This window comes from Rhinopithecus bieti, unplaced genomic scaffold (assembly GCF_001698545.2).
Source record: "Rhinopithecus bieti isolate Rb0 unplaced genomic scaffold, ASM169854v2 scaffold_42039, whole genome shotgun sequence".
Classification (NCBI taxonomy): Eukaryota; Metazoa; Chordata; class Mammalia; order Primates; family Cercopithecidae; genus Rhinopithecus; species Rhinopithecus bieti.
In genome coordinates, this window is record NW_016818642.1 from 1,379,281 (window position 1) to 1,393,559 (window position 14,279).

General features: G+C 36.7%; 1 protein-coding gene across 1 annotated transcript in view; it reads right to left on the minus strand.

The window, feature by feature from the left end:
- Positions 1–14,279, minus strand: part of KDM4C (lysine demethylase 4C) — a 430,799-nt gene that overhangs the window by 226,314 nt on the left and 190,206 nt on the right. The window lies entirely within an intron of this gene.

The window sequence follows — 14,279 nt, forward strand, 5'->3', positions numbered from 1 at the left end:
CTGTCCATGAACATGAGATTTAGGACGGTCCGGCAGTTTGCACGAGGGTTTCTAGCCAAGAAGCAGGAGGGCCAGTATGCAGACCCAGCTCTCTGATTCTGGAGCTGAGTGCATGCCACCATGTTTTCACCCTCTCCCCAGCTCCCTGGCTTGACACGGCTCCTGCTATAACATGAACACCCAGACCCATTCCTGGTTCCATTTCACAAACAACACAATTATGCATCCAATAGAAAATATCGATCACAACACAGAGAAACAGCAGCCTCCACGTTTGATCTCTTACGGTGGTGGTGGTAACCTACCAGTATTCTCTGACGATGTCACTGCAACTACCACTGTGGCTGCTAATACTGCAGGGGAAAAAAAATTATCTAATATCATGGTGGTATTGACAAGCTCTAAAAGTGGCCAAAAGGCAGGCTTCTTTTCCCTGGAAAGAACAGGGTCCCATAAGAGAGTTTCAATGGAAAGTGAATGCCAAAAACCCTCATAAAAGCCAGGACACAGCTTTCCTTCTTGCAACTAGTATCTGTTAAAGAAAATAGATGGTAGGGTTAGTGCACAATATTTATAATGAAACATAGAAAAGGATTTGTGATAAAAATAAGTATCAAAAGTGGCAACAGGCAGCATTATGCAGAACATAATCTTCCTAAGCAGCTGTGTGCCAGGGAGAATTTGCACATGTGTTTGCAGGGCATTACAAATAAAAGAGCTTATGCCAGAGTCATTATTTTCTACCTCTAGATAATGCAGTTTGAAAAATATCACAAACAGAAGATCATGGCTCATATTAATCAGCCCCACTATGAAGTGGGTCAGCAAAGCCAGCTGGTCCCTTGTCCATCGTAACCAAGTGTAAGAACTGCAAGTGTGAGAAACACTGCAACTTAACACCACCTGACCACTGAGACACTATTTCAGAAATATAACCAAGCCAGAGGATGGCAGAAAAGGCTTCAGTACCAGAGACTCTACCAGAAACTATAGAGTTCCAGATGAGCTCTGAGGCCAAAGAAAGGGATAACCTACTATGCCTTGATAAAAGGAAAGATTCTGCTACCAAAAAACGTAAGCATGCCAACTGGTTAATCACCTAAGCTGCATAGACAACATCTGTGAATACATGAGGTCCCTGGGCCTGATCAGACCTCATAAAGAAGGGATTGATGATATCTTTCTGTAAAAGTAGTTTAGGCTCTGTGGATTATATGATCTTTGTCACAACCACTCAAGTCAGTCATTGTAGTACAAAAGCAACCTTAGATAAATAAATGAGCACGGCTGTGTCCCAATATAACATTATTTACAAATACAGGCAGGGGGGCATAGTGTGCCAACCCAACTTAGAAATGGAGTTTCAGAAAAACAGGTAGCTGACATTTGACCCTTTGAGTGGGCAACAAACATCAAATTACAAGATAGCCTTCATGTGCACCCACATCACAATTTTTTTTAATTTTATAAACTTTTATGGGTACTTAGTAGGTGCGTGGAGTACCTAAGATGTTCTGATAGAAACCTGCAACGTGAAATAAGCACATCATGGGGAATGGAGTATCCATCCCTTCAAGCGTTTATCCTTTGAGTTACAAACAATCCAATTACACTCTTGAAGTAGATTTTTAAATGTACAACTATTATTGACTATAGTCACCATATTGCAGTATCAACTAGTAGTTATTATTAAATCTTTTTTTTTGTACCCATTAACCATCCCCACCTCTCCACGCCCCCCTGCAACTACCCTCCCAGCCTCTGGCAACCATCCTTTTACTATGTCCATGGGTTCAATTCTTTTGATTTTTAGATCTCATAAGTGAAAACATGTGCATATTGCAGTTTCTGAAGGAACTAAAACAAACTCTGGAAATGAGGCAGAGGCAGAGATGACGCAGTTCTGTTGTATTTCTAACCCTAGCTAAAGGCAACTGGCTGTAATGTGCTCTTTTACTAGCATTATAAAGATTGAGAATGATTTTTTACTAGACAAAGTGTCACTGTGTTCCATCTGAGGTTAATGACTTGCTCTGGAAATTAAAGTTAATACATCAAATTTTGAGACACTTTGATACAGAGAGAGTATTTTTCTTCACAACTGAGTTAACTGACTTGGTACTGCTCATAAGGTAAATGTGGAAAGAAGCCAAAAGATTATAACTATTTTACAAAAGAAGAAAGGGAAAAGCTGAAAAAATTTCAAGAGCGAAACACTAAAAGCCATCATGCCATTAATCAGAGGCTGGTCACGTTTTCCTTTTCTAGAGTCATACTTTGATAAAGCTGTGGCACAGAGTTCATGCAAACATGCAGGCAACACAATAAGAGAGCGGAATGATTACGTGAATCCAGATCAAACGCATCCTGCTCAGCTCTCGGAAAAGGGGGCCTCAATACTCAGCTCTGCAGGGCCTGAGTCATGGCCCACTGCACTGCATGAAAAACGAAGGGTGAACCAAGGACAAGAAGCAAAACAGCAAACAGCTTTGTCTCTATTCAAAGGTAAAACCGAAAACCGACTGACACAACTGTGCACTGGGTATTTCATCTCTCTGTGCTTCACCCCACCTAAGGAACTGATTGATTAACTCTATCTCATATCACTGACCAAAAACTGACCAAAAACTCTGTGTCCACTCCTACCACCCCACAGTAGAAGAATTTCTGCTAAAATCTAGAGAGGCATTCAGATCTTAGCTCTAGTCTGGAAGCCCAGAGGCTTTCACCATCCAGTAACCAGCACTGGGCCTTTTATGCTCCCAGCAGATGTTCCTGTTCCTGAAAGGGAGACGGAGGGGTCTAGCCATACAATTCCCCAAGTACCTAATTGCTCACGTTAGCAAACTAATAAAGAGTTCCCACTCTTCCAACAGAAAGTCCCTGATGCCTCCTGCAGTACTAGAGACTGAAGCAAAATAATTAGGGCCAGATTCTGGCCTTCAGTTCCGAATTTGCAATATTCTGTCCCTCGTCAAACTACTTAATCCAAAATTGAACTAAACAAGAATTTTCTGAATTTGCCAAATACTAAAACCCATGAAATAGGGAATGGGTACATGAACTCTGCCCATTCAGAGATTCTCAACTGACCTGACAATAGTTACTGGCTTTCATTCTCCATTGTTTGGCAGGTATTTTTAAGAAGTTACATAGAATGTTAAATCATTTAAATTAGACTATCATAGCCTTGTAAAAGCTGCCTTTCACAATCTCCTCAAAGCTATGAATCCAAACTCCAGAAACCTGCACATTATTAACATATAAAAGAATTTTTCATATAATTTTAGAGATAGACCAATAAGGCCTCTCCTTGGTCCCCAGGCTAACACATTGTGAACAGACAAATAAAAAGATCATGTCTCAGACTCCTCAAGAGTAGCTACCAGAATAGTTCACTGTCAATAAAATCCCTCATTTTATTCAATATAACAAACAATTATGAGCTGATATGTGCAGGAATTGTGCAGAGTTCTACGAAAATACAGACATAATTAATTACAGCATAGCCCCACTCTTCCAGGAACATAAAAACAAACACACTATGAAGACACTGACATGACCAAGTATATGGAGGAGACAATTCAGCTGAGAATGTATACTGCCTGATTGGTTTGATGTGAGCATAGAATGAGGTGAAGTATCCACGAATGCAGTGAAGGAAGAGAAAGCAAAGAAGGCCTGTGCGCAAGGTGTGCTCACCCCTACAGCTACTTCTGAAACCTCAGAGAGGCTGAAAAGGTAAATTCAAGATGAAGACTTTAATATAAAAACCAGGTATGTGGTGACTTTGGAGAGCCATTTCAGCTACATGGCTGGAAGAGGAACCAGATTTCCAAGGGTCAAGAAGTGAATATGTAATGATGATGAGGCAGTAGGAAGCAGAGAATACCATTCAAGTTTGGGAGAAGAAAATAGGGATGATATGGTGGCATATTAGGAAAATCAGTGTATTCACTATTACTCATAACTATTTCTATAGTAGACATTTAAAAAAATCCTCAGTTCTCTCGAAGGTCACAAATCATATCTGAGGATCGCAAGAAAACGTCAGCATGAACTGGTAAAATGTTTGTATAACATGGTACACTGAGACTTTTATTTGAAACAAAATGTTACTCCCTTAAATACACATTATTTTTAAAATGAGCTATCAAAATCAATTCTATATTTCATATCCTAATAAAAGAAAGCTTTACAGTCTAGGCAGCTTAGAACGGCCTCCAGAGCAATTTGAAAGACAAAGAGATTGATTAGATTATTGCATTGCAAGTATTAAATGTTTATCTTGAAAATACATGCAAATAGCCAAGTTAATTCAAACCACAGGTCAAAGCAGAATAAATTATGTTTAAATCTCTCAATTTCATCTTCAGAAAATAAAGGCGGGAAAGGCTTTACTCCATCAGAATCAAAACTGCTGAATAAGCTGGCGATTAAATACACAGACCACTCTATATTTCAAGTGAGAACACTCAGGCTGTCTTGTTTGAGTGAAAGGGAGATGTCTGATGCTTTTCATAATAAATATCCATTCATAAAATAAGCTAAAATGAACAAAAAAGATCTATTGCCTACTCCAGCTATTTTACAGAGAAACGCTGGCAAGGAATTTTCTAACATCTAAAATAGTAAAGTATCAATTAATCATGAAAATGGCTCAGATAATGCATTACATTTTATCATATTCATCCTGCTGCCTTAAACCATTTTAAAATGATATCACATAAAATGCAAGTACCAGTCGTGTAAAGAAGTAAAATCTTTAAAAATATTAGATCTCCCTCCCCCGACTGCAAACTGTGCTCACTGTAGAAATGCTGAACAAAGACTATCATAAAGAAAATAATAACCACTTACAGATTACGTTCATCTTTCTAAGTGCACTTACGTCATTGGAACAAATACTGTACATCATCCTTCTTTTAAAACATACTCTGGGGCCAGGCACAGTGGCTCACACCTGTAATCCCATCAGTTTGGGAGGCCAAGGCGGGTGAATTACCTGAGGTCAGGAGTTCAAGATCAGTCTGGCCAAGATGGAGAAACCCTGTCTCTACTAAAAACACAAAAATCAGCCGGGCGTGGTTGTGGGCGCCTGTAATCAGCTACTCGGGAGCCTGAGGCAGGAGAATCACTTGAACCCAGGAGGCGGAGGTTGCAGTGAGCCGAGATCAGGCCACTGCACTCCAGGCTGGGCAACAGAGTGAGACTCCTTCTCAAAATAATAATAATAATAAATAAATAAATATATATATATACACACACACACACACACACATACATACACACACACACACACAGAGTGAACAATTTCCCATATCACTAAATATTAGCCTAACGACACTACTGAATGGTTTCATACTATTTTCCTGTAAAACTGTACCATGACTGATTTATTTATCTAACCCTTTACTCTTGGACATAGGAGTACTATCAGGTTGCTTTGCTTTGCTGTTTTAAATAACTCGATGTTAAACATATTTACATATACCAATAACTATTTCTACATCCTTAGACCAAATTTTTAGAAATAAAATGTCAGGTTGTAGGGGGTGAATTTTGTAATTTTTCAAACATTTTCCTCAAATTTCCTTTCATAAAGATTACACCACTTTATGGTATCATCATTTAAGTTCAGCCTTATAAACTCTAGTTATTACATTTTTTAAATACAAGCTAAGTAACAGCAGGGTCAATTCTCAAAAATCACATTACCATACCCCAATATTAAAGACATAAAGAGAAAAAAAATCTAATCACACTTAAAATGACAAAAGATCAATTTTCATAAATCATATATTTATAACATGTATCATTGAAATCATATTGCTAGTTATTGTTTTTATGACTTCATATCCAATTCACATACAAAGTACTAAGTGAAGTAAATCACACAAATTTTTCTCTTTTAATTATAAATGAATTTGGACATCTCTACACTACATGATTAAATGCATGAAATAGGTCAACGACAGTCCAATTCTCAATACAGTTAAGTGATTTTCCAACGTTATATATAAACTGTATACAATGGGTAAGTGTCCTATTATAATTATCTATAGATTACGGAGTTTAACATTCAGCTTAAACGGTCAGTACTGGTTGCAAGAGATACTCAATAGCCCCCACCATAAATACACACTCTTAACTCCAGTTCCAAAGACATTGCTCTCTTTCATAGAAAGCCGTCTCCCAATAAAAAAAAAAATGCAACTAGTGGTGCCCATAATCTCATGGGATGTATCAATCTCCCTAAGGGCACCCCAATGTAATCAGATCATGACTAGAAGAAACTGATACTGTGCTTCAGAGTCCAGAAGACAGTTTATTATCAGGTTTTAATTTCTAACTCAAAAGCATATAAGGATAGGGAGAGATCTGTTAAAGGATAAAAAGTAACAGCTAGAGAGAAGCAATAAGTTCTACTGTTCCATACCACTGTAGGATGACTATAGTTAACAGAAATAGATAATTTCAAATAGCTAAGAAGGAAGATACTGAATGTTCCCAACACCAAGAAATGATAAGTGTCTTGACAGGATGGGTATGTGAATTACCCTGACTGATCACTATCAATTATATGTATTAAAACATCACTATGTACCCTATGAATATGTGTAATTACTGTCAATTTTTTAAAACTTTAACAAATAAAATAAAAAAATTTTAAAGAATGAATAAATGAATGTCTCCCTTCAGAGATGGCAAAGAATAAATACTGTCAAGCTATTCCTCCTCCCCCCAAATTCAAGTATTTTCTGTTATCTGAAACATTTAAGGAAAGGTTCATGGCATGACTACTAAGGATCTGAGATTTTAACCCAGCCACAGCTTTTTGGTAGAGCAGCCAAAGAAAAGATACTGAACCAGATGAACCATGAAAAGGCATATGCACCTCCTTAAAGGGATTTATTAACCATAAGAAAGCATGCATTCTCTCCCTGAGAATTTCAACTTTTATGTAAATGATAATAAACAGCTACAATAAATGTTATCCGGAGGGAGCACTGGCCAGCTAGAAGAATCTGCTAGCTTTGAGTTTGATCAGTGTTAATAAACAGAACACGGAGATATTCTCACTTAAACCAGCACTTGACGATCTTCTAACTGCTAAGTGACAATGAGGCAGCTTAAACTTGCTTTGAATTTAGTAGGGATTCATATTAACAACTGTCCAGTACAGTTTCTCACAGAAATACTTCCCCTCAAATCTATCAATCCTCTAAAATCTGTATGAATGAATTTGCCCCATACCCAGAGGTTGTACTCTCAAAGACAGGGAAAAATAAAATCAAAAACAAAAAAGCCTAAATCAGTGTAATTTTCTTTGTTCTAAACGTAGATTTCTACTTACCATGATTATTTAAAATGCCAACGTTAACAAACGCAAGGGAAAGTTCATAGTGAACTATAGAAAGAATAGTTCACATCAACAAAACCTCTGGAAAGGAGAATTAAGGTTCAAGACAATCTTCTATAATAAAATTTGTTAATCATTTCAAAATATATATGTATCTCAAAACATCACATTGTATGCTGTAAATACACACAATTTATTTGTTCACTATATCTCAATAAAGCTTGAGAAAAAAAAAAACACATGAAAAGATACTCCCACCACACACACACACAAAAAAACAACAACACACATGGGTGGCCAGAGAAGTTTCAAAAGTTAACTATGAAGAAATGTGACTCCTTTAGGCTACATAAGCCAGTTATACTTGAGCCTTCAATCAATTAATTCAGGGATCTCAAAAATCCAGAAAGAACATCAATTTATCTCTGATTCTTTTGCTGCATTAACAAAAAAATGAGAGAAGTGTCATATCATCACCATGTCAATACTATTTGCCTTTCTACAAGGTCACTTTTATAAATACGCATATTTAGAATGAAATCCTACTGTTCAGATAAATATCTACTGTAAGAAAAGGTGCTGCATTTCTGCTTAACAGTTATTTGAAACTAATGAATGCCACCAAAGTAATGGCTGAATGATTCAGGTAGTTTTGCAAAGTTATTCATATTAATAAGAAATAACTGTGTAAGTCACAAAACAGTTAATGTTCTTTAATGCAGTTAGTAATGTTTCAGATTATAAATGTCAAAGATTGATTCTACAATTAGTATCAAATAGGCAATTATTTCTTTTCAGATGTAACCATAAAAATTGGGATTCAATATACAAAGCTGAATTCCGATTCAAGTGAATAAAGTGACACACACTGTAGCATCTCACCTAGAAAAAAACAGGAAATCAAATTACACTTAGAAGAATGAGGAGAAGTAAATCTATTCTGAATAAGGGACATATATGAGACTGACAAACCAATAAAAAAGAAATGAAAACCCAGACAAAAATGCAAATGCTTATAAAAGTACACAGCAGTGGTTCTCAGTTCTCATACACATTATAATCTCCTAACCAGCTGGTAAAAAAAATATCAAGGAACAAGCCACACACCCAAGATTCTGACTTACACCAGGATGGTCCCCAATACTGATTAAAAACTCCCTAGGTGATTCTAAAGCACAGCCATATTGGAAAATGACAAATAGGTTAGGGATAAACTAGGTTAAGGTTATTTGAAACAATTTCAAATAAATAATTTGAAATTCAAGGACCTAGAGGAAAACTAAGTTGGTCTCTGCCTCATACCATACAATGAAAACAATACTAGATGGCTTTTTTAAAAATTATAAAATTTTTAAAAATCTAAATGACCATGACTATGACATTGTAATATACAAAGATTTTCTGAGCAAAAAACGAAATGCTGAATACCAACAGTAAGAAAGAACACTGGTAGTTATGATTAACCTTAGCTAAACAAACAGCTCTTCTTATATGCATTAAGGAAGCATAAATGCTGACAGGAAAATGAAATATAAAGGACAAAAAGGAAAGAATTTTCAAAACATAAAATGACTACTAAAGATGAGAAATGTTCAGTTTCTCACGTAAATAAATGTATTGAAAAATTTCCATTCTTTACCAATACAATCAGAAAAAAAAGCTTTCATATCTAGAGCTATTTAGAATACAGAGGAATCAGAACACAAATACGGTTGTAGAAACTCTAAGGTGACATTCTTCAGAGAAATTCAGCACAAGTGAATGTAAACACCTCCCAGAGATTACAATGGGAAGGACCTAGAAATGTATTCACATGGCTATATTTGTTTGTTAATTTACAAAAGTACAACATTTTAATTTGATTCTGTTAAACACCCTGACCTCTTCCATAATAATGCTTCCCTTCACTGACTTAGATCAGTTGGCATCAGAGGAGCTGCTGGAATATTTGGGATCTGGCCAAGAAGCAAATGAAGTGAGATGCATTTATTTTGAGTTTAGAGATGAATTTTAATTTATAAATAATAATAAGGCAAAAAAAAGAAAAAAGGAAACAAAAAATAATAAAAAGGCTTTAGAATTATTTAATAATTCAATTAAAGAAAAGTGAAAAAGACAAGTTTTCTGCTGATTAAACATAAAATGCCAACATTAAAAAATGTAAAAGAAAATTCATAATAAACTACAGACAGAACATGAGTGACATAATGATTATAAACATCAAAGAGTATATTCAACATATTCAGGTATTATTCACAGTGTATGCACACAGACAACACAAACACATGCACATAAACAAACACATTGAAAAGTCTCAAAATTTACCACTCACATATCACAGAAACTTGGTAGAGATTTACCCTAAATCTGGATAACAATCCTAAAAATCTGCAAGGCATACAAATACCAAGTTGTGACAATAAAAGAAATGTTTTAAAACTATAAGTAATGCTCTCCAAAACATGTTAAATAATGATAAAGCAAAACTCAATCATCTTGCCATATTCTCTTTAGAAATATTACAAAATTATTGCGATGTGAAGAGGAGATCAATAATAGGCAGGAACAAAAAGGAAAGAAAAATGTCACGCAGTTGTGTCAGGTACATCTCTATATAATTAATAAAAAAAATAAAATGTAGTATTGATATATTAGCAGAACCCCCCCCACCTTTTTTTTTTTTGAGCCGGAGTCTCACTCTGTCACCCAGGCTGGAGTGCAGTGGCCGAATCTCAGCTCACTGCAAGCTCCGCCTCCCGGGTTCCTGCCATTCTCCTGCCTCAGCCTCCTGAGTAGCTGGGACTACAGGCGCCCGCCACCTCGCCCGGCTAGATTTTGTATTTTTTGGTACAGACGGGGTTTCACCGTGTTAGCCAGGATGGTCTCGATCTCCTGACCTCGTGATCCGCCCGTCTCGGCCTCCCAAAGTGCTGGGATTACAGGCTTGAGCCACTGCGCCCGGCCCAGAACCCCACTTTACATGGCTTACTTTTGAAGTCAGAAAATGCAGTAAGCATAATTTCTTTAAATATAGATTGTCAAAATCTCTCCATGTATAGCATCAATTGCAACTACTTCATATTCTCCAATCCACAGGATCCATTAACCCCCTTGATTACACAAGAAATACCATAGGATCATTCTCATCTAATGATAAATGAAGTGACTGGACATAACTCATTCAAGTTTTCATACCAAGAAATTCATGCAAATTTACATTCATTTACCACAACTGAATTCTCATTTGAGTGGTATAAATTTTGCCATAAAATACCAATAGAAAAGACATCTGGACCAAACAAAATATCATAAAATCTGTGAGTTCCAACTGTGCTACTTCTGATTTGTATAGAATTAAGTAAAGACAGCTCAGCCTCTCCCACGACCAGGAAAAGTTTAAGCAAACGTTAAGAACACATTTTGCCTAAGATTCAAGACCTTAACATGTTAAGATTATTTCTACTATCTTGAAAAATATTAATAAGTACCTTAGATTAAAATAAAAGCCAAGCTCAATCACTTACTGTTGTCTATATGCAGTAAAATACTGGTTTAAAATAATATTTAAAATCTAAAATATAGTTAAAGTCGTATAAATATTATCTCTAAGTAGTAAATTCCATCTATTTTTTGATAAATTCTCAGATTATAAATTTAGTGGCCCCATCTTTAATCTTCTCAAGTAAATCCTACTTAAAAGGTGATGATTTTGTCAAAATTAATTAATTTAAGCTTACAACACTTTCTCCCTAATCATGAGTTCAAGATACAAACATTTAGGAAAATAAATATCAATAAAAAATACATCAATGCTACTATTAAATGCTTTATAATCCACAAATTGCTCTGAATTGATGTTACCCTAAATAATATTTATATATACATTTTCACAGCCAGGGTGACAGGTAAAATTGGTTTAGTTAATTGTTTCAAAGGAAGGATGAAACTGGTAATAACAGAAAAAAGATAAATTATATTCATGATTTATTGTTTACCTAAAATCAATTGACTAACAAAGAAAAAATGACAGAGAAAACAAGCTTCCTTGTGTGTAAGCATTTTCATGAGTATGTGAGCATTTTCGTGGGTATGTGTGCAGGTCCGTGGGTTCGTGCAGTGAGCAGGAGGTGGAAGGTATGTCTGTGGCTGTGTAGAGCAAGAAAGAGAATGAGAAGGAGATCACATAAGGTCACTGTCACTGGGTGATCACAATGTGGAGCGAGACAAAATCAAGATCACTGCATAATCATCGAAACACATGCAAAAATAAGAACACTATACAAACCACAGCAATAACCCAACACCTCTAGTTCCAGCTAATTTGAGTAACTCCTACATTTTTGCTAATTACACTTTTAGCTTGCTCCAGTCCCCTTGCTTTATAGATTAAATTAAGATATCAGATCATACAATTGCCCCCACATTCTGCCAGCATCCAATCCAAACCAAAACCACTCTTCTTTGAACCGTTCCCCCAACAACACCTAAACAAGCCGAAATCTACTAACAAGCTCTTCCTAAGATCAATGGTTCCCCATGCTGTGCTGTTTCCTTTGCTGCACAGAGACACACACAAAAAAAAGAGACAAAACAAAAAAACTCTACTTTGACAAAAAGTGTGTTACTGGTGGATTTTAGTTAGAGAACATTTACAGAAAAAATATTCAAGTTAAATTTTTATCCCTAAGTAACCTATATATTTAACTTTCACAATGAAAATGGTGCCAAAATACACAGCAGTTTTCATGTATTTGATGATACTCTAATTTAGGTGAAGAAAGCAAAAAGACGTGAGCCAAACTCTAATGAGTCACCAAAAGACATGCTGCAGCTCTTTTCAACAATGTGCTCAAACTATTAAAAGGAAGTGCCATTCCATAACTGATGTGCATGAAATCCTGCAAATGAAAATCAATTTGGAGAACAGAGTTTAACACCCCAGCTTCCAGACAATTAAAGGATAAACGACCATTGTAATATTAAGCACTTCCTGCACTACCTAGGCCTTCTGAATCTGGCATAAGTTCAAATGCAAGGATGTTCAATCAATAAAGATAATAAATTCAGAAGCCAATTCAACAGCACCCTCTGCTTGCAGATAACTTAATTTCATTTTAGAGGATTTCCTAACCCAATACATAATTCGACAAAATCTATCTTTTAAACTATGCAGCTAATATAACCCATTTAAGATATATAAATTTAAGCTAACCAGAAGGAATACATTATGACATTTTACATTTAAATAAGTCTGGCATGCCTGAAAATTAGCAAGGATCCAGGTAAAAATCTGTCTGGAATTTGACACTGATCTCCTGGCAGCAGGGCATAGCAAAGTGAATCTCAGACTTTGGCAAGCATGAGAAACATCTGGGGATCCTGTAAAAAAGATTCTGGCTTAATGATTATTCAAGTGAGGCCCAGAAATCTGCATTCTTGACAAGCATTTCAGTTGCTCTGATACAGAAGGCCTTCCGTTCCCACTTCTACACAACGCAGTAAAGTATTCTACAGCAGCAGACCAAAGTGTTTCCACTGGGGCAGATAACTATTTGTGTAACTTTTTTTGAGACAAGATTTCCCAATGTCACCCAGGCTGGAGTGCAGTGGGGCAATTATGGCTCACTGCAGCTTTGACCTCCTGGGGTCAAGCAATCTTCCCACCTCAGCCTCCCAAATAGCCAGGACCACAGGCACACGCCACCATGCTCAGCTAATTTTTTTTTATTTTTTGTGGAGACAGAGTTTCACCACATTCCCCAGGCTGATCTAGAACTCCTGGGCTCAGGCCATCCTCCAGACTGGACCTCCCGAAGTGCCAGGATTACGGGCAAGAACCACCACACCTGGCCCTTATTTGTGCAATTTTAAAGTGGTGTTTTATCCAAAGAGAAATGCAAAGTTTGTAAAATAATTTTCCTCAAATGATAATGACTTCAAAAGATTTACAAATCATTAGAGAAAATAAATTACTTAACATCTATGCTCTAAAATGACTATAAATATTTTCTGGTTAATGGGAATCACATTCAATTGTTTCCAACTTGGATAACAGAGGTAAGAAAAAAAATAATAAAAATCAGTTAAAATTCAATCAGAGGTCAGGCTCATTATCTCACACTTACAATCCCAACACTTTGGGATGCTGAGACAGGAGGACTGCTTGACTCCAGGAGTTCCAGACCAGCCAGGGAACCATGGCAAGACCTCGTCTCTACAAAAATACTTTTTAAAAAATTCTGTGGGCAAAAGTGGCACATGGCTGTGGTCCTAGCTACTCAGGAGGCTAAGGTGGGAGGATCACTTGAAACCAGGAGGCCGAGGCTACAAGGAGCTGTGATCATGACACTGCACTCTGCCCAGGTGACAGAGTAATACCCTGACTCAAAAAAATAATAATAAATTTGATCACAGAGGTAACCACTGCTTAGCATTTAAGAATATCCTTTACTCCCCCTATGCTTCCTTCTATATTCCTTGAGTTTTGCTTCATTATATAAAACATCAAGGTAAAATTGTCAAAGGAAAGGCAGATCGCTACTAGGTGAACGCCTTCATTTAAGGAAGAAAAGTACACAATTGTATTAATTACAAAATCCACACCCTAAAACAAAGAAAGATTTGCAATTAGTTCACAAACCCCACAGGAAGAAGTTTCATAACGGAGGGAAAGCACACGTGGAGCAGCCTATGTTGCATTCGAGCCATCCTGGTAGCAGAAGAGCAGTGGCAGCAGAGACGTGCCACTACACCTAACATGCAGATGAGCCCTATCTCATATCAAAGAGGCAGCCATCTTCCTAGTCAACACAGTACTGGAAAGAAACAAAACGCAAAATTAAAAAAAAAAAAAAAGACCAACAAAAGAGTCGCAATCACACACGCCCGAGGGCAGACACCCTCACACCCATACACT